General features: G+C 46.2%; 1 protein-coding gene across 2 annotated transcripts in view; it reads right to left on the bottom strand.

Annotated features, from left to right (window-relative positions):
- Window positions 1-20,676, bottom strand: part of Arhgef3 (Rho guanine nucleotide exchange factor 3) — a 289,545-nt gene extending 268,869 nt beyond the window's left edge. The window contains exon 1 of one of the 2 annotated variants that reach the window (XM_021181453.2): window positions 20,608-20,676. The gene's annotated coding sequence lies outside the window, so the exon portion shown is untranslated. Of the gene's footprint in view, window positions 1-20,211; window positions 20,563-20,607 lie in introns of those variants that run through there. The other variant, XM_029468792.1, reaches the window with a different exon arrangement.
- Window positions 20,677-23,865: the final 3,189 nt, after the last annotated feature.

Raw genomic sequence — 23,865 nt, 5'->3', positions numbered from 1 at the left:
TATATATATATATATATATATATATATATATGTATATATATATATATATAATGGCATAGGAATACCTGAGTAATACTTTTAGGGTAAAGTTCTGTTGGCCATGCCATGACCACACACCATCACACCATGTATACAGACAGGCCAACCTCTGTGTCAACCCACCTTATGCCCCTGACAACACAGTTTCTTCCACACCCTAGACACTTATCTGAACTATTTGGAGGCACCGGACTCCGATTCATCCCATAACTCAACAGACCTCAGATAAATGCCTGTTGTTTGAGAGAATTTTGCAACACAAACTACATACAAAGCACTTATATTTTATATAAGGTTTCCAACACTTCCCATGAGTTCATTTTGATAACTGTACTTGAGTCAATATCCCATTAAAAATGCAAAATGAAGAGGAAAGGGGAAATGCCCAGTAATGGAGCAGGAATATGTACCAGGCAATACTGAACATCCTATGTACCTGTCTGGGTGGAGGACTGGGAGAAGGGGTACAGAAAAGAGTATGCTAAGCCCTAAATCACTATGCTGACAACCTGCAGAAGAGACCAGTGAAAAGCAGAGGAAGAGACTAGGTATGGTGATATATATACAACTCAGCACTCAGGAAGCAGAAGCAGAGGACTGCCACAAGTCTGACTGAGGCTAGCCTGGGCTACATGGCATAACACTGGGGCCCAATACTGAGCATGAGAAGGGGCTGCCTTGAGAAGTTAAGAGATGGGGCATTTTGCCACACAGAAGCCCGGAAAGGAGGACATGTTTGGAACTTCCATGAGTCCAGAAGAAGGGCTTACCAGTGGAGGTAAGAAAAAGTAGAGCTTTCTTCTAAGCAAAATCAGAAGGCAGTGGTGGCTGCTGCTAGAACTTGGAATCTCTACCATGCACCACAAAAGTCCACTGTGAGACAGTAGGCAACACAACGGTCTCCGTTGATGTCCCTTCCATCACACCGTAGGTTCAACCTGACTAGGGACCAAAGTGACCTCCAGCCATAACTGCAGGAGTCAACACACTCACACTGCAATGCTCCTGTTTTCCTCTGCAGTCCTGGGCTTAAGTACCCCTCACCCCACCTACCCTCCTACTCTCTGTTGCAGTTCTGGCTAGAGGGTCTACACTACAGACACTGGTCCCTCGGCCTAGAACTGCATACTTCCGGGCTGTAGCATCTCTTTCATTCATGTGACTATGTGATTAATTTGTTTCCTGAATAAGGCTACTGATGCCAGAAGGACCAAGTCTGAGCCAGCAATGGCCACCCATGCCTCCTAGCCCCTAGCACAGGACCTTGCCTTCAGTAAGTGATATATCTTATATATATAAAAGTTCAGAGTATAAAAGTAAAGAGAATATGAACAGAACATCATACAACTTCAACGAGCAACTCACTCCTCATTGTTAGTAAATTTACATTTGTGTGTGTGTGTGTATGTGTGTGTGTGTGCACGCATGTGTGCACACATGTAAATCAGAAGACAACTTACATTCTTTCATCATGCAGGTCCCCGAAATTGAACTCAGATTCTCAGACTTGGCAGCAGACCTCTTTAGCCACTTGAGCCCTATTGTCGGTCCTTATTCTAAAATTCATTACTTCTTCCACTCAGTAGAAAAAGCTCCTGCTATTATATCACTCTATACATACATGTAGATTGAGTGGATGAATAAATGAATGAATGAAGGACTCCTCCTGTAAACACACAACAAGTGCTTGGAGTTCTCACTAATTCTACTATTAATTTTAAAGGAAAAGGGAAATTGAGGAAGGACCATATAAATGGGTCAGTCAGGTTTTGCCACCAGGTAAACCACTTGGATAAAATTGCAGGGGATTAAAATATTGATTAAAACAGTCTCCTCTGCCCCTCATTTATGAGACTAAGACTCTTCAGGCTTGGTGTCAAGGCCACATTCATCAAGAAAGGACTGAGTGGCAAGGGAGGTTACATATTTCCCACAATCTCTTTAAAATAAAAATTCCTAGCTGGGCAGTGGTGGTGCACGCCTTTAATCCCAGCACTTGGGAGGCAGAGGCAAGCGGATTTCTGAGCTCAAGGCCAGCCTGGTCTACAGAGTGAGTTCCAGGACAGCCAGGGCTACACAGAGAAATCCTGTCTCGAAAGAAAAGAAAAGAAAAGAAAAGAAAAGAAAAGAAAAGAGAAGAGAAGAGAAGAGAAGAGAAGAGAAGAGAAGAGAAGAGAAGAGAAGAGAAGAGAAGAGAAGAGAAGAGAAGAGAAAGAAGAAGAAGAAAAGAAGAAAGAAAAAGAAAAAAATCCTGGAAGAGGCAGCTTCTACTCATAAAGCAATCTGGTCTTGTACAAAGAAAACAAGAATGCCTTAGAAGTGTGGCTTCTGGTTTGTGTCCTCAACGGTAATCTACATTGCACCTATTTGATACCTATATCTTCACAACTATGGCCACTTGCTCAAAGGACTGTGGTACTTCCACAATGCATTACCATCTTACATGAACCTCCCTATCTGTGACAGCCCAGGCAGAACACAACGAGCACTATCTGGTACCCACAATCCCGAGAACTACCCTGGGATGCTGTACCCTGGATGCTGATCCACTGCCAAGGCCAAGCGTGTCTTTCTAGTTGTGAAGTATCATTACCTGCGTTTTCTAACTCTCTTCACAGTGCGAGGTAAACTGTTCACATCTTCTCCACAAGCCTGAACCTAGAACTACATCACATTTTGGAGCCTCTCCTTCCACGTGTTTGCACGGTGGCAAGTCCAGGCTCCTGAGCTGTTGACTGTGAGGTGTGGTTCTGTCACCTGTATGGCCCGAGGTAGGCTGCTCCATCCCCAGAAAACCATTTTATTTTCTCGGAGGAGAGACTGCTGAGGTTTCCATACGCTGTCAGAAAGGTTTGCCACATGCTGGAAGAGCCTCAGGCTGGACTGCAAAGAGCCTAGAGCAGTGGTTTTCAACCTTCCCAATGCTGCAACCCTTGTGACACACTTCCTCATGCCATGGTGACCCCCAACCATAAAACTGTTTTCAGTTTTACTTCCTAACTGTAATCTTGCTACTCTTATGAATCATAATGTAAATATCTGTTTTCTGATGGTCTTAGGTGACCCCTAAAAGGGGTCACGACCCACAGGTTGAGAACCACTTCCCTAGTGATTTGCGTGCAGCTATTTCTATAGTCAAACCTGACTCTAGATACATGCTCCACTCTGGGGGTACAGCCTGGTGCCCAGAAAGTGGGGTGAATTTCTCCACTCCACAGAGGAAATCCCGGGGTGGGGGAGGGTTGCCTGGAGGAACAGCAGTGGCCTCTGAGTCACAAGCTGCCCCTCCCTGCTGGATCCCTTTGTTCCACAGGAGGTAAGCTGTGACTCACATGGACTCCAGTCCTGGGCTGCACCCATCTTACCCAGTTCAGCTGCCCTGCCCAGCATCACTAAGAAAACATGGGAACATCATCCTCTTTCCCCAGCACTGGCCCCTGAGGGGATGCTGACCTGCACCTCAAGATCCCATTGTGGCAGTAGATGCAGGGGAGCCTTGGAGTCCTGTGAGTTTATATCACCCTTATGTTCACTGTCACCCATCACCACCACTACCACCATCAGCACTATCACCAGCATCTCCACCATCACCAGCATCTTCATCACCATCACCTGCATTTCCACCATCCCCCCCTCCCACTAACACCACCCACACCACCACCATCATCACCACTACCACCATCACCAGCATCTCCACCATTACCTGCATCCCCACCATCCCCACCATTACCAGCACTACCATCTCTACCACTAATATCATCATCATTGTCACCAATTCTTTTCCGCGCATGCTTTTTCACAGCATGCTCCAAAAGTATTGACCTGTCATCTATAAAGGGAAAAAAACAAAACAACTCCAGGAACATCTCTGTAGTATTCACACCGACTCGTCTTAGTCTTGATTTTTATGGTGGTAAAACTTATCTTAGTTACTTATCTATTACTGTAATAAAACTCCACGACCAAAGCAACTGATGAAATAAAGTACTTACACGGGCTTAAGTTGCAGGGAGTTAGCCTCCATGATGGCAGGGTGTAGGCATGGCAGCAGGAACAGCTGAAAGCTCACATCCTGAACCACAATCATGAGACAGAGAGACCACACAGGGAGTCTTTGGAAACCCCAAAGCCCAACCCCAGGGACACACCTCCTCTAACAAGGCCACACTACTTCCCAAAGAGTTCCACAAACTGGAGACCAGGTGCTCAAACCTATGAGCCTATGGTGGCCATTCTCACCCAAAATACCACGTACTAGAGTCAGTCAAGCACACAATTTGCAACATCAAGCAGCCATGGTCTCCATCATTTCCGGACATCTATCTATCCCAGACAGAAGCTCTGTGCCTACTAGGCAGAAACTCCTTGTTCCTTCTCCCTCAGCTCCCACAGTTCCCAGGACCTCCACTGTTCTGTTTCTGAGCTGGTCTAATTTTTGGTATCTTATAAGTGGCATCACAGATTGTCCCTTCTGCCTGACTTGTCACACTTAGCGCCATGTCCTCAGGACTCAGACATTTGTAGGACGTGTCTGAATCTCTTGATTAAGTTAAGACATCAATATTTCATTGTAGGTCTATACCAAGCTTTGTTCATTTATCCAAGAACCCATTCTTGGACTGTTGCTGTATCTTGGCTGTTGTGATGGTTTGGATGAGAACGTGAATGTGTGCACACCTCTTTGAACCACTGCTTTCCCTCCTGGATGAGAGCCCACGAACGGGCTTGCTGGACCCTGGGTGAAGTCCATGCTCAGCCTCTGCCATGCTTTCAGGGTTCTGGCACCAGAAGAAAAATAACACCTAGTGCTCAGTGAGTTCTTTTCCTCTCTGTGCCTTACTTCAACAAGGACATTGATCGACTCATTAATTTCTCTCCATTCCTCTCTTGGTTTCCTCTTCCCTTTCTGACTCTACTCCAACCATATCAGCCTCAGTTGGAGACCTCAGAACCTGTGCTCCATGTCTCGCTACCTCCGGCTCTCTTCAGTCATACATAGGGAGAAGATCATTATAGATCCTGCTGTGTCTGCCTGAGGAGCTGCATTGAAGCTTTGGTGGTTTGAATGCTTGACCCCTGGGAAGTGGCACTATTAGGAGGGATGGCTTGTTGGAAGAGGTGTGGCCTTGTTGGAGGAAGTGTTTCACTGTGTAGGCTGGCTTTGAGTGTTCAAACTCCACCAGTGCAGAAAAAAGAGCCTCCTGGCTGCCTTTGGATCAAGTCCTAGAACTCTCAGCCTCTGCACCATGTCTGCCTGCACACTGCCATGTTTTCCACCCAAATTAAATGTTTTCCTTTATAAGAGATGCCATAGTCTGGGGCTGGAGAGATGGCTCAGTAGTTAAGAGCACTGACTGGTCTTCCAGAGGTCCTGAGTTCAATTTCCAGAAACCACAGGGTGGCTCATAACTATCTGTAATAGGATCTGATGCACTCTTCTAGTGTGTCTGAAGATAGTTACAGTATATATATATATATATATATATATATATATATATATATATATTCTTTAAAAAGAATTGCCGTAGTCATGGTGTCTCTTCACAGTGATGGAACCCAAACTAAGACAAGGCTGATGTGGCTAGAATATGGGAAGAGCAAACTAAGATATTAATTGAAGAGGAGACACCCAGATCACATGGGATTGGTGGCTATGTTAGGGCTTTGGCCATGTATGAACTACTAGAACATTCTGAGTGGAGACCTTCCAATTCTTTAGAAAGATTCCTTAGGCTGTGAGTAGAGAACAAGCTGAAAAGAGATGACACAAGCTGGGAGACCAGCAGCAACTGGGTGAGAGGACTGGCCTGTACAAGATGGCTGAGCACGGGAGCACAGGCAGTGAGCAGCAGCCACAGTCTGAGTACAGATAAGGGTGAGGGCAGAGGCAAGTGGGATCTCCTGCTGAGTGAGATCGAGAAAGAGCGGAGAGCCCATCAGGCCTGAGCCACCAGAGGATGGAGTTCTTCTTGGTCACTGAGGGTAGAGGAAGAGGAGAGGAGAGGATCCTGGAGGCCAGGGAAGAAAAGGTTTCGAAAAGAGAATGGGACCAGCCACACCAAACAGTGCTGGTGGCCAGACCGGATGGTACCAGAGAGCTAGCCACTGGGGCTAGCAATGATGCCAAACACTAGACACCCTGGAGGGGCCGTTGGGAAAGGGACATGGAGGCTCAAGGTAATAGAACTGATGTGTTCAAAGGGAACTGGGATGGCAGTTTTATTCACAGTAACCAAAAGACGGAGGCATTGAGTCCACATCGACAGATGAATGACTAGCAGGTACATGGCACATATCTCCAACGGAATATTATACATCCGAGAAGGAAGGCAATGCTGATGACTCCCCAAAGCATGCTGCTAAGTGGGACAGGTCAGAAGTGCCCTTACATGAAACACTCAGAGAACTGCAAGTCACAGAGACGAAGGGGATGAGGACGTGGAGATCACTGCTAAGTAAATAGTTTCCATCTCCCAGATAAAACTGTGAATATGTTAGCCCTCCTGAACTGTATGTTTAAGAAGAGTTAAGATAAAGAGGCTAGGGAATTGACTCCATGGATAAAGCACTTTCTTTTTTTTGTTGTTTTTTTGTTTGTTTGTTTGTTTGTTTTCAAGACAGGGTCTCTCTGTGTAGCCCTGGCTGTCCTGGAACTCACTCTGTAGACCAGGCTGACCTTGAACTCAGAAATTCGCCTGCCTCTGCCTCTGCCTCCCAAGTGCTGGGATTAAAGGCATGCGCCACCACCGCCCAGCTGATAAAACTCTTTCTACACACACATGAAGACCTCAGTTTGGTTCCCCACTGCTCAGGTAAAAGGCAATGCGTGTGGTGTGCACCTCTAATTCCAGTGCTAGGAAAGGTGGCAGAGAAACCCTGTCTCAAAAAAAAAAAAAAAAAAAAAAAAAAAGTTCTTGCCAGCTATTAAGCTTGAGAACCTCGGCAAGCACCAGACTGACAAGACATCCTGAGGAGTGCAATGTGGCACTTTTATCTCAGGAACAACCAACAGCTACCTAACTGGATCCAAGGCCAACTCAACAAGAGGGGATTCCCTGCTGAGATTGTAAAGCTAGCCAAGCACATTTGGCTGGTGAGATCACAGATCCTAGAAGAGAATGTAGTCCTGCCATGTTCCTAAACCACTGTAACTCCCAACTGCTTTCTTTTTGTTGTTGTTGTTGTTGTTGTGGTTTTTTTGTTTTGTTTTGTTTTTTGGTTTTTTTGAGACAGGGTTTCTCTGTGTAGCCCTGGCTGTCCTGGAACTCACTTTGTAGACCAGGCTGGCCCTGAACTCAGAAATCCACCTGCCTCTGCCTCCCAAGTGCTGGGATTAAAGGCGTGCGCCACCACGCCCGGCTCTCCCAACTGCTTTCTAAACACCTATTCTTATACTCACAGGTAGGTGAAGCTCTCACCCCTCACCAAAGAAGCTTCCTCTTGCTTCGGAGACCATCACAGAAGTCCACAACTGCTCGAAATGCAGAGAGCATCTGACTGGGGCAGCCATCCCCTCTTGATAGTCTACAGCACAACCCTTACATCATCTAAAGCTTAGGGACCAGAATGGGGTACGGGGCAGAAAGATCCTAAGAACCAGAGCACCAGGATGCCTGCTAAGAGAGTGTAATCTGTACACGACAGAGAGCTGCACCCATGAATTCATACAATGTGGTCACTGAAGAAGGCCCTGCCCAAGCACTCCACAAAATGACATGCAACAAAGATGGGGGAAATCTCACAAGGCTTCACGCCTAGATGAAGAACTACAACTAATTCATGGCTGCTGAGAGAGCACAAGAAAGTCTTCTCCAGAAGTGAGCCCCCTGATCCAATCATAAGTGTTTGGCCGGGAAAGAGATGCACATATGAGCCACATTAAATGACTTCGGTGGGTTATACCTACATATACATGTGTGTATGTAGTAATGATAATTAAAGACGTTGTTATGAAGTAGAGAAGGGGTTGGGAAGGCATGGGAGGAGTTGAAGGGGGAGAGGGAAGGGTGAAAATGATGTAAAGGTGGTGCTCATGTATGAAATCCTCAAAAATAATAATAAAATACAATTTTAAAACATTAGGTGTGAAGCCGTTGAGGAACACACCTGACCTCTGGCTCCACAGAAACACCCAAACAAACCTGCACAAGCAAGCAGGCAAAACAAACTTACATACAAATAAGATAGTAGATGCTATGTCATATGCATTCATCATAATTGGTTTCAGAATAAAAGGCACGGGAGAGATGGCTCAATGGACAAGTGTGCTCCCTGCTCTTCCACAAGTTCTCAGGTCAATTCTCAGCGCCCACGTGGAGGCTCACAGCTGTCTGATGCTGTCTTCTGCTGTGCAGATGTACATGCAGACAAAATACCATATATGTAAAATACATAAATAAATCAATCTTTAGAGGGGCAGCGGTGGCACAGGCTCTTGATCCCGGCATTGGGGAGGCAGAGGTGGGTGGATCTCTGAGTTTTAGAAACTCTGTCTGGGGGAGGCGGGAGTGTGAGACAGAAAGTTAGAGAACTGAAAAGAACCTGGAAAAAAAAAAAAACTGGGAGGAGATGTAGGGAGGGAGAGAAGGATTTTTTAATTTTTCTTGAATGGTTCTAGAGATCTAACTCAGGGCCTCATACACACTAGGCAAGACCCCTACCACTGAGCTATACCCAGAACTAGGATTTTTGCATCTCACGATGTGGTCCAAACTAACCTCAAACTCAAGATCCTCCCACCTCCGCCTCCTGGTTGCTGGGATTACAGAGATGCCCCTTGGCACCTGGGACTTTACTCTTTATCCAGGCTAAATTACCAACTGGAAAGCCTCAGATATCCACAGCTTGTGTGCTCGATCTTCCTGCTTCAACTTCTTTGCTATTTGGACTATAGGGCTGTGCTACCGTGCATAGCTAAACCTTAAAAGGGGGGCAAGTGGAGGGCTGGAGAGATGGTTCAGCGGTTAAGAACACAGACTGCTCTTCCAGAGGTCCTGAGTTCAATTCCCAGCAACCACATGGTGGCTCACAACCATCTGTGATGGGATCTGATGCCTTCTTCTGGTGTGTCTGAAGACAGGGATGGTGTACTCACATACATACATAAATAAATAGATAATTCTTTAAAATGTTTTCTTTAAAAAAAAAAAGGTAAAATAACAGTAAAAAAAAAAAACAAAAACAAAAACACATGGGTCAATGAGATGACTCGGCATGTAAAGTGCTTTTCATGCAAGCCTAAGAATTTGAGTTCAGTTCCTACAACCCAAGAATGGATAGAAGTAGCTCCCCACAGTTGTCCTCTGACGTCTACATACATGCCACAACATGCACTCATACACACATACATACAACATATTAAAAATACAGTCAATATATAAGCCAGGATTGTAGCTATTATTGTCAGTGTCAGGTTTCAGGCATCCCACATATGTTGTGCATATGTTGTGTTTCTAGAGCTGGGAGCTGAGTGGTTTATATGAGCATCACCATGAGCGTGAATGAAGTATGATGGATGCTTTGACTTTACGACGGCTGTGCCATCTCTCAGCAATAGGGACGGCTCAGTCTCACTACAATCCCATGGCACTGTGGTCACACAAATGGTCTGACTTTGACCGAAATGCTGAGATGTCTTCACGAAGTGTCCTTTCACAGTGTGTGTGTCCACAACTGCATGAGAGGCCACAAAGCAGGCTGTGGTGTCCTCTGCCTGTGATCCCTACACTTGGGATGTGGTGATAAGAGGAAGATCAAGAGTTCAAGATCATCCTCAGCTACACTGCAGGTTCAAGGCCAGTCTGGACTACATGAGCCATCAAAAGGGGGTTAGAACTGTTTCTGAGAAAGGGGGTGCATCTCGGACACATGCCTGTTTCTACCTACTGCCTCGTGTCCCTTAGGAAAAACTTCAAGCAGTACCCTACTCTCTGACATGATTGGTTTCGAGTAGCAGTTTGTTTAAACCAAGTGACCATGCTACTGTAAAACAAAGACTTATTGTAAAGCAGATTTATTATTCTCCAGTGTATGAGATGACCTCATTCAACCAGTTAAAAGCCTTGACAGGCTGGCCATAGTGATGAATTCCTTTAATACCTGCACTTGGGAGGCAGAGGCAGGCAGATCTCTAAGTTTGAGGTCAGCCTTGTACACAATGAATTCCAGGATGGCCTGGGCTACATGGAGAAATCCTATCTTGTAAAACAAAAACAAAAAGGAAATAACAATATTGACAGAAACTGACTGACCAACCCAAACAAAAGGGGACCTTGCAGGACTGTGACTTCAACTTTTCTCTGGGTCCCTAGCCTGTTGGCCACCCTGCAGATTTCGCACTCATAGGGTCTCCACAACTACATAAGCAATTCCTTAAAGTAAATTTCTCAATAAATAGCTGATAAATTATATACCCCACTAATACTTTTCTCTCTGGATACTAACAGACACTGGAAACATGTGATTTCTATCAGAACCGTCTCTAAGAACCAGAACTTGCATGAAATTTCAAGTCATCAGATGAACAAGATAAAAAAAAACCCACAAAATATGACAACCCAGAAAAACAGTATCTGTGTAAGTTTTATTCAGATCTTCATAGAGTGTGCATTTGGTTTTTGCATACAATCTTAGACGGGTGACTGATAATAATTTCCTAGTAATGTGACTAGCTCTTCCGATAGATAGCAATTCATTAGGCAGAGGAAGGTATATGATATGAATTCAGACCATGAACTTTTTTGTTGTTCCTGGTTCTGGGGCTCAGATCCCCACGGCCTGCTTTGCACATAGTATGAAGCTGTAATAGGACTCTGACTTTCTGGTTTCAAATCAAAGAACAGAAGCAAGTATTGGAATACAGGCCTCCAATGGCAACAGGCTAAGTTATAACTTGTGCAAGTTCAAGGCCAGCCTGAGCTACATAGGAAAACATTGTCTCAAAAAGCTAAAAGGGAAAACAGAGCTCCTGGCTCCTTCTCTCAGCAGCATTAGAACCCCGGACACCTGACCTCTCTGGATCTCAGTTTCTCCACCTGTGAAATAGGAGTAATTGCTCCACGCAATGGGCATGAGGACCACAACTGCCTAGCATAGCACTTTTCAAAGATCACATTTTGATTCATTTGTGAAATAAGTTCAGTGGAGCCATCAACCACAATTGAAAGGTAACAACAATCTAGCCCAGTACAGAAAAGAATTATCATAGGAGACTACAGAGGGAGACATCACCCGCTGCCCCTTTGCCTTAGGTGCACGTGTGTATGCACACATACACATGAAGATTTCAGTCTAGACTGATTTCTATGACAGGCCACAGTGTAAAAAAAAAAAAAAAAAAAAAAAAAAGTGAAAAGCTATCCCATTCCACCACCTAATAAATGTTTAATAAAATATGGCGGCAGCAGCATTAGCATCTGACTCTAAAAGATAATGGGCTAACTTTCTTTACCTGCATTTATTGGTACCATGGGATAAAGCTACTGACATTTATTTACATTGACGCTCCCCACTCACTTACCAGCTCTCTCACCTCAAAAGAACATGGCTGGTCATCTAACTATTGTCTGACTCATAATGCTGGCCCAAACATACCAAACACAAGTGATCTATTGAGAAAGTCGCTAGAGCATGCAAGGCTGCAAAGGGCTTTTATAAAAACTAAAGTCATGCTGGAGAGAAACTGTCCTCCCCACCCCTTGGGAGATGTGTCATAGCCAGAGGTTACCCAAGGTCATTTAGCTGAACCTTCCAGACTGGGCAAGCGTTAAGGCACCAAACCTCAGCTCTGGAACGTGCTTCCTGGTTTGGGGGCTGATGGTATCATTGTGTTTTTCCCCTAAGTTTCCATGCGCCTGCACTCACCCTCACACTGAAGGGTGGAAACCAAAGCTCCGTGAACTGCCTGGTGTAACAGCTTAAGTGAGAAGCGTCTGCTAAACCAGGAGAGCTGAGATTTTTAGAAGATTTCAAAAACAGCTTCTATTGCACCTATCTCCCTTGGAAACAAATCAGAATCTCGGACCCAGTTAGGACTTTTTTAATTGCCCCTTTGAAAGCAATGATAAATAACTCAAAGCACACACAGCACACACAAGCGATGCTTTTGTTTAAAATGACAGCACCTAGCTGTAGCTGGATGAGTAAATTCAGTTTCATTTGTGGTTTCCAAAATTTTTACTTACATTTGGAATACAAAGTTTCCCCAAAAAAGGGGAAGGGGGTTTCTTTCCAGTGATGGGAATGTAGTCACTTATTTTTTTAATCCCTTAAGACTAAAATCTGATTTCTGCCAGAACACATCTGGAATGCATAAATACACTAAACATTCAGTATGGGACATTATTCTTTTATGATTTTTTATTTCATTCTTCAAATTATGATACAAACGCTGCTTTCCTCTACCTCCATACAGATAAGGTCTGCGCAGCCCTCACTTCCAGCTGGTTTCTGCAGGGCTACAGAGCCCCCAGCTCTCACCCCTTCTCTGAGGGGAGGATCGATACAAGGATACCAGCCCCCTATAGTCCCCACCCCAGGCATAAAGGAAGCCGGGGTTGCAGGACACCTCCCATCTCACCAACTCAGTAGCGAAACATCTTGTCCAAGGTCTGCAGCCTCGGACTCTCACTAACCTCACTGGGTTACAATGTTACAAAGAGTAACAGCATATATTCCTGCCTTTGTATCAGCATGACCTGAAAGGACCGTTAGTGACTGGAGAAGTTGAGTGAGAGACACCCCCAGGGAAAAGCAACCCCTGTTCCATATTAGATATTGTTAACGGACAAACTCCTCAAGCTACCTACACTGTCCACAGAGCTCCTACTGAAATCTCAGCTGTGGGCTAGAAACACGTCTCAGCAGTTCCAGAATGCTTACTCCTTCCTCTTCCAGAGGACCCCAGGATGGTTCCAAGCACCTACATCAGGTACCTCACAATAGCCCATAACTAGTCCCAGGGGATCTAAGGCCTTCTTCTGATCTCTTTGGCCACCCACATTCATGTGACATAGGTACACGGAGACACTGACACATACCAAAAAAATAAATAAATAAACAAAAATAATTTATAAAAAATTGTAGCTGCCTTTTTATAGACATCAACAAGCTCACCCTAAAACTCATGGGAGGCCCAGAATAACTGCCTGAAAAAAAGACAAAGTTAGAGAAGTCATACTAAAGCTGCCTCAGCCCAGAGAACACGCACTGCGGCCCTGACACAGGAAACACACCGGTGAAGGAACAGCTCTGAGAGTGTAGAAATGCTTGCTTTTATAGCCAACAGGTTTTTTAGCAAACTCTCTTTTTGTTTGTTTGTTTGTCTTTGGTTTTTTTTGAGACAGGGTTTCTCTGTGTAGCCCTGGTTGTCCTGGAATTCACTTTGTAGACCAGGCTGGCCTCGAACTCAGAAATTCGCCTGCCTCTGCCTCCTGAGTGCTGGGATTAAAGGCGTGCGCCACCACGCCCGGCTAGCAAACTCATAAAGTCAATGCAACAGAGAATAATCTGTAGAATTTGTTTTTATTTGACACTGGGTTCTGGCTAGCCTGGAACTCACTATGTAAAATAGGCTGACCTTGAACTCACAGAAATGCACCAGCCTCTGCCTCCTGAGTGCTGAGGTTAAAGGTGTGTGCCACAGGGCTGGCAATTTTTGTTTTTAAAGACAAAGACTTGCTATGCAGCCCTGACTGACCACAAATTCTTGGGCTTTTGTGATCTTCCTAACTCAGTCTCCTGATACCCATATGCAAAGGAATGAAACTGGTGGGACCTGGTGCCTAAGCCTTCGGTCCTATTACAGCTTTGGTCTCAGCACTTGGGAAGCAGAGGCAGGCAGATCTCTGTGAGTTAAAGAGCAGCCTAGTTTATGTGGAGGGGTCCAAGGCAGCAAAGATTACATAGAGAGACCTTGTCTCCAAAAGAAGAAGAAGAAGAAGAAGAAAAGGAAGAAGGTGAGGAGGAGGAAGAGGAGGAAGAGGAGGAGGAAGAGGAGAAGCTACAGCAGCGGCTGGATTTCTACCTCACACCAAAAAATGTTAACTCAGTGGATCCAAGACTGAAATCTAAGATCTGAAATATAAAACTCTTTTACTAAAATGTAGGCATAAACATGTATGGCCTTAATAAGCCAAAGTTTCTTAGGTATGATAATAAAAGCTGAAGCAAGATTTTAAAAATATATAAATGCCTCCAAGATTAAGACATTATGCTTTGAAAAGGTACTATCAAGAAAGGGAAAGAATATTTTTTAAAAGAAATTGAAAAGTGCTGGGGCTGGCAAGATGGCTCAGTGGTTAAGAGTACTGACTGCTCTTCCAAAGGTCCTGAGTTCAAATCCCAGCAACCACATGGTGGCTCACAACCATCCGTAATAAGATCTGACACCCTCTTCTGGAGTGTCTGAAGACAGCTACAGTCTACTTACATATGATAAATAAATAAATCTTTAAAAAAAGAAAAAAAGAAAAGTGCTTACCTGCTGAGGGTTGAACCTAGAATACAAAAGCACCCTTTCAACTCAAAGAGCTACACAACCCAATTTTAAACTAAGCAAATGAGAGACAGCAGAATGGCTTATAAGTATGTCTGGTTTGGTGGTATGAATAGGAATGGCCTTCAGACTCCAGTGTCTGAATGCCTGACCATAAGGAGTGGCACTATTAGGAGGTGTGGCCTTCTTGGAGGAAGTGTGTCAGGGTGGTCGCAGGCCTTGAGGTTTCCTATGCCCAAGCTACGCCCAGTGTGGTGTCCAGTCTCCTCCTGCTGCCTGAGGGTCAAGATTTAGAACTGGTAGCTCCTGCTCTGGCACTGTGTCTGCCTGCACACTGCCATGTTCCTCGTCATGACAATCACGGACTAAACCTCGGAAACCGTACGCCAGAACAGTCAAATGCTTTCCCTTATAAGAATTGCTGTGATCATGGTGTCTCTTCACAGCAAGAAAACCCTTACATAGACACCTGGCAACCTGAGTTAGACTCCCAAAAGCCGCATAAGTGTGGAAGGAGAGAGGAGGCTTCACAGAGCTGCCGGCTGAGCACGCACCATGATACATGTGCACAAATACAACAAAAATAAATAAGGGAGCTGGAGAGATGGCTCAGAGGTTAAGAGCACTGACTGCTCTTCCAGAGGTCCTGAGTTCAATTCCCAGCAACCACAGGATGGCTCACAACCATCTGTAATGGAATCTGATGCCCTCTCCCGATGTGTCTAAAGACAGCTACAGTGTACTCACATACATAAAATAAATAAATAATTCTTTTAAATAAATCTTTAAATGGGCAAAAGGCATACTCCTCTAAAGATGCAACACAGGTGGCCAATGAGCACATGAAGAGGTGCTCTCTTAATCTCCATCATCGGACATCAGGGAAACACAAGTCAAAAGAAGCCACATCAAGAACATCGGCCAGCCACCAGGATGGCAGTGATCATAAAGACGGACTTTAGGATGTGGAGAAACTGAAGTTCATGTCCCCTGGTGTGGGCTGTGAGATGGAGCCATCATGGCAGATATGCTTTTCAAATGGTGTTAACATGTGACCTGGTAACTTGGGCTGAATATGAAGCTAAGCATGGAGCACAAGCCTAAAATGTGAGGGACCCTGAATCCAGTGCTCAGCATCACTGCCACCCCCAAACACAGCCACATATATATTTAAGAGAAAGTAAACATATGCCCACACGCATTTATGTAAAGTTTTACCGGCGTGTGGATAGAGAAAGCACTCTTAGACATAGCTAAATGGAGAAAAATTAATTGCTGAATAATACATTTAAGTGATTCAAGTATGACAGCTTTTACAGATGGCTTAGCAAGTAAAGGTACCTGCTACCAAGCCTGATGACCTGAATTCAATCCCCTAGACTCACAGGCAGAAGGAGGAACCCATTCCCCAACTTGTCCTTTGCTCTCCACACACATACAATGAATGGCACAGGTATGTGAGTGTGTGCACACCCACCTGCATATAAAAATAAGCACACATTATCTCTGGAAGCAATGATGAGTGGAAAAAGAATTTCATTTTTTTTTTATTCTACAATGTTTATATATTTGTTATGGGGTGTTATGTAATCCAGGATGGCCTCAGATTCAAACTCAATCTATAGCCAAGGAACTCCTGGTCCCCCTACCTCCACCTCCTAAGTGTTGAGATTTTGAGTGAGCAGCACCATGCCCCGCTCTATTCTACAACTTTCATTGGTACATAATAAGAAGATGGCCAGAATTTCTTGGGCTAGATAGTATTTGTTTTCTAGCCAAAAGGGAAAAGAGAGAGGAGACAGAGATGGAGCAGTGGCACTCTGGAGGCTGAGTGAAGTGAAAGGACACGCAAACATCTCTGAGGTTTCTGTCACCTCAGCAAGGGTGACTGTGGGTGGGAGGCAGTGGAAGACCATGAAGAACTTGGAGGTAGCCAGGCGTCAAGGATGTGTGACCCTCCGAGGCTGTGAACCTTCTCTGTCCTTCTCCATTTCTGGCTATGTGCACCAGCCTGTCCTTCTGGGACATACTGGTTTCAACTTAACCACACTTGTGAGGATGCCTCTGAAAAGTTGGGAGACATTTGAGAAATGAAGGCACTGGCTCTTCCAGCCCTGTGTTCGATGGCTGAGCAGAGGTCCAGGCATCCCCCAAATCCCATGACTCTTTATTATGTATTACACCAGTGCCAGCTATTTAACCAGAAGCAGTGGACTGTGCCCTCAAGTGAGTCCTACGGGAGACCTTTAGAACCAGCTACTCCTCTGACCCCGCTGCCTTCCAAATAAATCATCTGGGAGGATCCTGCTGCCCTCCAGCTCTCTGCATGGCAGCAGAGCTGACAGCCTCTGGAAAAACGAAGTACCAGCTTTCCCAGCCAGCATCACAGCACACGATGCCATTGGCTAGAATGAGGGGAGGACCCTCTTCCTATACTGTCTCATTCCCTTCCCCTTCTCAAGTCAACCAGACTGACCCTGTGTTCAAGAGATAACAGGCTGGCTGGCAATGTGGCTTGGGTGGTAGAGTGCTTGCCTAACATGCACAAAGCCATGGGCTCAACCTCCAGCATCATATAAACCAGGTGAGGTCGTTCACACTGCTTATCCCAGTGCCTAGAAGGTGGAAGCAGGAGTATTAGAAATATAAGGACGTATTCAGCTACATAGGGAGTTTGAGGCCAGCCTGGGCTACTTGAGACCCTGGAGGAAGAGAAAGAAGGGCTATCCTTGAGCTCCATATGCATGGTCTTTGCCCATATATCCACAGGCTCACACACTTAGGCTTCTACTCATGTGTACCTTCTCAGAGACACATTCTCTTACCAAACCAGCTCTGCCTCAATGCCCCCACCCAGGGACCCTTCCCTACTGTCATTTCCATGTCACCTGCACACTATGGTTGTCAGCTCTGCATCTGTTGTCTTTGCCATTGGGCTGCCAACTCCAATGGGAAGAACACTGCCCATGTCCTGGATAACAGGAACTCGGCACCAAGACAGGTCCAGCATAGTCTCCCTTCCTCCTAAAGGCATTTGTTCTGTGTGGTGCTGGGGACTAAACCTGGAGCTTTGTGCATGCTAGGTAAATGCTCTACTGAGCTGTATGCCCAGTCTTCCATGGTATGGCTCGGAATGCAGTCATTAAGCTGGGCTATGGGATTCAAGCCCCTGTGGAGTTCAAGACAACCTCTGGCAGGCCATGGTAGCTTATGATTGTGATCCTAGAATGTGGAGGATGAACTGGGAGGATTACCATAAAGTCGAGAGCAGCCTGGGCTCACAGTGAGGTCTGGGCTACTCTGTGCTGCAGAGTGAGACCCTGTCTCAAATAAAACAGACACAAGAACATTTGGCAGGGTTTGCTGGTATATACTTATAATCCCAGCACTGTGGATGCTGAGCCAGGAGGATGGATAGTTCAAGGCCAGCCTGGCTATATATCAAACTCTGTTTCAAACAAACAAAATACTATTTCCAAGTCTTGTGTGTGTGTGTGTCTGTCTGTCTGTCTGTCTGTCTGTGCACGTGTTCCCAGAAAACCTTAGTGAATCAGAACCACACACGGCTACTTCATTTACCCTCTCTTTGATTATAGACACCAAGTGATCCAAATCAGAGATTATTTGCAGAAATCCTTAAGGTTTAAGAAGATTAAGGGCCCAAGGTTTTGTCAGTACAATAAAGACCACAATGAATAAACTGACTCAAGAATAATTCAGAAAAGATCAGAGAAAGAATAGAAATGCAAAAATAAAAAACAAAAAGGACAAATAAATAACCTTCCCACGTCCACCCTCGTCCCCACGTCCACCCCCACCCCAATTCAGTATCAGTGTCCTGAGCAACCCAGCCCTTGCCCTTGAGGGCTTCTAGATTATGGCAATGCCTTTGCTTTGCTTTGCTTTGCTTTGCTTCTTTCCCCGGCTCATTTTGCTCCCTTTCCCACTGCCTATCTTGGATTGTTCAGGCTGGCCTTGAACTCCTTATCCTCTGGCTCCAACCTCCTCAGCTTTGCTTTCTCCGATGCTCACACAGGACTCAGGGGCATACTGACTTCTGGCTGGGGACAGGGGCTTCAGGGATAACAAGAAGTGCAGAAAGCTGTCTTGGATGGGTATGGATGGAAGGCAGGCCAATCAGGAAGTGAGACAGACAGGAAGAACAAGAGCAGCAGAGGTCTGGAGGCCACATCGTATCCTCAGAGGGGCACAGAGCTCTGGTTCCCCATCCCCACAGTGGAACCCGCTGTATTAGAAGGTTGTAAGTTCCCTGCCTTCAAAGGATTTCAACACTACTACTCTCAATGTGGGGACCAGTGGTTCATGCTTGGAATGCCGGCGTTTGGGAGGCTTGGACACCCCAAACTCAGATTTCCACTAGCTGTACCCTATACTACAGGCTCCACAAATGTTATGATCCCCAACCCAGGACCTGCTATCATCTCTTTGCCTAGATAGTCACTTGGCCTGGGTTTCTCATATTCTAGTAGACATGAATCTTCTATGAAATGTGTGCTTTGAACAAACAGAGAAACCAGCACACGTGCACCATCTCCACTCCCCCTAAGTGTGGGTTTGTCCTGAGAGGGGTGAGGACCCGTTATTACCCACGGGTGATTCAGACTCCACTTCTGTGGCACACAGGTTTCTTGCAGTGTCATTTTCCAGAGGATTCCAGGACCCTCTGGGTTCAGCACTCCTGTTTTCAGAGTCCAAGAAAGAAACTGAACAGGTACAGCCCAGAAAGACACCAACGATGCAGAGTACCTTCACTCTGCCCTAGCTGAAAGGATGGCTGAGAGCCAGACCAGAGCAGACTCCCGGACCCGGAAAGAGACACTGATGTCAGCTGATTGTGGCCCCAATGCTAGGAGGGATTCCAGAGAAATCTCATCCATTCTGACTCCCAAAGGCACACCCAAGTTTCCAGAGCATCCAAGACCCCATTCCCAGCAATATTCTTGGCAAAGGTTATGTCTAAACCCACATTCTCGGATACACTTTGCACAAGCTGGTTAACTACAGGAGACATTCTTACAAAGCCAAGTTTCCTAATCTGAACAGAGCATCATCATGGTGCTAGATAGGTAAGATCAGATCCCAAGCAGAAGAGGAAGAGACATGGACTTGCATATCACCTTACTGGGAAGCTAAAGATTCGAGCCCACTATGACACTGATGTCGTCGGCCACAACCAGAACACAACACAGAGAGAATTCACCTGGAGCCAATCAGTATGGTGGTCATATAACCTTATGAAACCTTTAAAGCTTTGTGCTAGTATCACATCTCTCTTACAGATGAGGATACGGCAGCACAGATGTGCAATGTAACTATGTCACAGCCAAGATAACCACAGCAAAATCCTCTTCCTCTAAGGAACAAGGTATACACCTGTGTAGTGCAAGAAATGCTTCCAGTTTCCACTGGTGCATTCCGGACAACTTCTATTCACGTCCTTGCTAGGTTCTGGAAGCAAGCCTGGTTCAAGCAATAAACCGAGTAAGCCAAGTCCTCCAGGAACAAGCCGCTCTGTTCCCGCACCCTTCCAGCCAGGATAAGCCGCTGCTGTCCACCATGCAAAGCCCTAGGGAACCGGGATTCAAACCCGGCTCCAATCATTTCCACCCTCAGAAAAAATGCTCTCTAGCTTCTGGCTACAAGGCATTCCCGATCACCTTAAGCCTTTGGGTGGGCGCCTCCCATCTCAGAACTGCCCACTGCTCAGTTTAAAAGACGCGGTCTCAGATGCGGTCTCGGGCGTAAGGATCCTGGCTGATGGTGGTGGTACCCGGGTTCCTGCCAAGTGGCCAGAGACACTGACTTGGAGAAGTCCAGCGACAGGGCGCGCCCCAGACAGGTGGCGCCTCCCTCCCGGAAGTGGCTCCGGGAACTTTCTCCCAGTATCTATCCGGGACCGAAGTTGGGGGTCCCCGGCAGGAGCGGAGGCAGGCAGAAGCAGGCGGTGACACTATCTACCCAACGCGCCCCAGAGTGGCTATGGAGACCCAACTCTGGTGGGGGCGGCGGGTGAAAAGGAGGGTCACACGACACGATGTTCCAGTTGCACTTACCTCCGCGTCCCGCTGGCTCTGCCCTGCTGGGTTGAAGCTCAGGGCCGCAGCGGTGACTGCGGGGACGGCTCCCCGGGGCGGGGCGGGGCCGGAGCCTTGGAGGACGGGCGGGCCACGTGGGCGGGAGGCGGGCCCGGGGACCCCACGCAGGACTGGCCTGGCTGTAGGCGGAGGACTGACCTAGACTCTTGGAGACTTGCAGGCAAAGCTCAGTCCCCGCGCGTCCCACGCCTGGTCCGAGGGTCCTGGTAAACTAAGAAGGGCCTGGGAGGGGGACATTTGGGAAGAAATCTGACACCCAAAGAAGACCCAATTGGAGAGTTCACTAGAGCACAGAAAGGGTGCACAGCCCACCTCCGGCTCTCTCTTTCTGGCGGCGGCTCTAGACTATAGCACGACAGGAGGAGGGCAAAACTCATACCGAAGTGGCAGAGCTTGCCCTGGAGAGCAAGAACCCAAGCCTGTGCATGAAGCCTCCACCCCCGCCACTAGGTTTAATCTTGGGCACGTCAGGCCTTGTCCAACTAACTCCTTTCCTGTCTGAAGGTGAAAATGAAGATAGCTTGGGCCCACCAGATTGTCAGTAATCGATGGTTTGTAGGTAAGTGCGGAGCACAATAAGGGTAGGGCTATCAGTAGCCTGGGTCACCCACACAGAAATAAACATATGAATCGAAATAAAGCTATTTGCTGAATGAATACAATCTCAGGACTTCATAAAATCGGGACTAATGAATGCTGTGGACAAAACGGTAGTTTCTGGGCTGTTGTGAAAGTGTAAACCCTGGGGCTGGAAATAAAAAAATAAAATAAAGCCGGGCGAGGTGGCGCACGCCTTTAATCCCAGCACTCGGGAGGCAGAGGCAGGCGGATTTCTGAGTTCGAGGCCAGCCTGGTCTACAAACTGAGTTCCAGGACAGCCAGCTATACAGAGAAACCCTGTCTCAAAAAAACAAAAAAAAATAAAAAAATAAAATAAAATAAAATAAAAAAACTCACTGGTTGCTTCTACATGTCACCTGGCCCATGCCGTTTTAGGTGCTTGATAGAAATTAACATTCTCAGCAGCCCAGGATGTGTACATTTCTATGGATTCCACTTCCTAACATGTAGACCCTGAAGCCTGGATGAAACCAGCCATCATGTACAGAGATGGCAGTTGGATCCCTTGAATATAGAGGAGGAACCGCAGCCAAGGTGCCAAGATACCAAAGGCTGCTTTGGAGAGATGGTTCAAGCAGTTGGACTGCTCTTCCGAAGGTCCCGAGTTCAAATCCCAGCAACCACATGGTGGCTCACAACCATCTGCAATGAGATCTGACGCCCTCTTCTGGGTGTCTGAAGACAGCTGCAGTGAACTTATTATAATAGAAAATAAATCTTTGGACCAGAGCCAGTGGGGCCAACCTGTGCGAACAGAGGTCCTGAATTCAATGCCCAGAAACCACATGATGGCTCACAAGCATCTGTACAGCTACAGTGTATCCATCATATACACAAAATAAATAAATCTTTAAAAAAAAAAAAAGACACAAGATCAGTGCTTTGAGAGTTCCTAGTGATCCCTGCCTGAGCACTAACTGCCACCCCCACAGGAAAAAATGACAGGGCGAGCTCCTGGAGTAGGAGCCACCTTGCCTGCTAGCATCCCTGGGGCCCAGATCTTTCTGTCCAGGTCCTCTGGCCAGAAAGAAGTGTTCAGAATTGTCTCCCACCCAGATGGACTTTCCTAAAAAACAAAACAAAACAAACAAAAACAACAACAAAACCTTTGCTGCTGCAAGCATTGGGTGATCTCTCATTGGCCTGCAGCTCATCTTTGGGACTAGACACAAAGCATCTTCATTCCACTCTGGCTTCAAGAAGTCTCCGTGACCAGAGAGACCCAGTGATGTTCAGGAAACACACACCCTCGACAGTATTGCCAGGGGAAATGTCCACATCCAATCCCCAGGCCCCGACTTTTCCTTCCCACTTCGAGTGGTGGGAAATCCCCACCGCAGTTCAAGCAGTATTAAGTAGGGCTAGAGAGATGGCTCGGCGACTCTTGCAACTGGGCTGTGGTACACACACACACACACACACACACACACACACCGTCTGTGGATTATAGACACCTGTATGAAACTCAAGTTCTAGGAAAAGAGATCTGATGTCCTCTTTGGATCTCAATTACTTGCATGCAAGTGACTCGCATACAGACACACACTCATAAATAAAAAGGGTGTTTTTTTTAAATTAAAAGAATTAACTAAGGGGCTTCTATTTATTGAAGGCCCAGCAGATTTCCAGCTTACCCTTCCACACCTGACGGTCTCCCCATACAGCCCTGTCAAAATTGTCTTCCCTTTGTGTTCAATTTAACACTTAAAGAGTTGGAAGTCAGGCTCAGCTAGATCTGTCTAAAAAAAAAATAGATTTATTTATTATTTTTTTTTTTTAATGTCTTCTACACATCTTGCACTGGACCAGGCTCTGGAGAACTGTGGTAACTGTCACCAAAGCCGATTCCTTCTGGGATCTCACTGAACTGATAAGTGAGACAGACCCTTAACAGGCAGGTAGGGCCTAAGATGTGGCAAAAGACACTGAAGAGGTGGTGTTGGTGAAGACAGCCGATGGCCTTCTGTACTGGACTGGGCCCTGACATGGCATGGGGAAGCTGGAGAGCATGGGCTACAGGGCTGGAGGTCCACGCAGTGGACAGGCACTGAGACAACAAGGCAGAGAACGCTTCATGCCAAGTTGAGGCAGCAGACCTCGCCCACAGAAATGCTCACACAGTAGTATGTGACTTGGAGGCACAAAGCTAACTGTTGAGTGGAGTGTGAACAGAGTGGTAAGTGTACAGGATGAGAGGAAGTGTGCCTTCTTATTATTACTAAAGGCAAAGCCCTGGTTTCCTATGTCAGGATATCCAGAAAGTGAGACGCACCTGCAAGTGTCATGAGTAGGAATAACAGGTAAGATCACCCCACAAGAGTTTACACTGCTGGGGACTGAGTTCAGGGCCTTAGATGTGCTAAGTGCTTTCTTTTCTTTTGAGACCAGGTCTCAATAAGTTACTCGGGCAGTCCTTAGATTTTTTTAAAGGACTCATAATTTTCCTACTTTAGATTCTTGGGGTTTTTTTTTCTTTTTTCTTTTCTTTTTTTTTTTTTTTTTTTGAGACAAGGTTTCTCTGTATAGATAGCCCTGGCTGTCCTGGCACTCACTTTGTAGACCAGGCTGGCCTCGAATTCAGAAATCCGCCTGCCT

The sequence above is a fragment of the Mus caroli genome, chromosome 14 (assembly GCF_900094665.2).
Source record: "Mus caroli chromosome 14, CAROLI_EIJ_v1.1, whole genome shotgun sequence".
NCBI classification, from domain to species: Eukaryota; Metazoa; Chordata; class Mammalia; order Rodentia; family Muridae; genus Mus; species Mus caroli.
The sequence above is the reverse complement of the archived record's forward strand: the minus strand, read 5'-3'. Positions and strand labels throughout refer to the sequence as shown.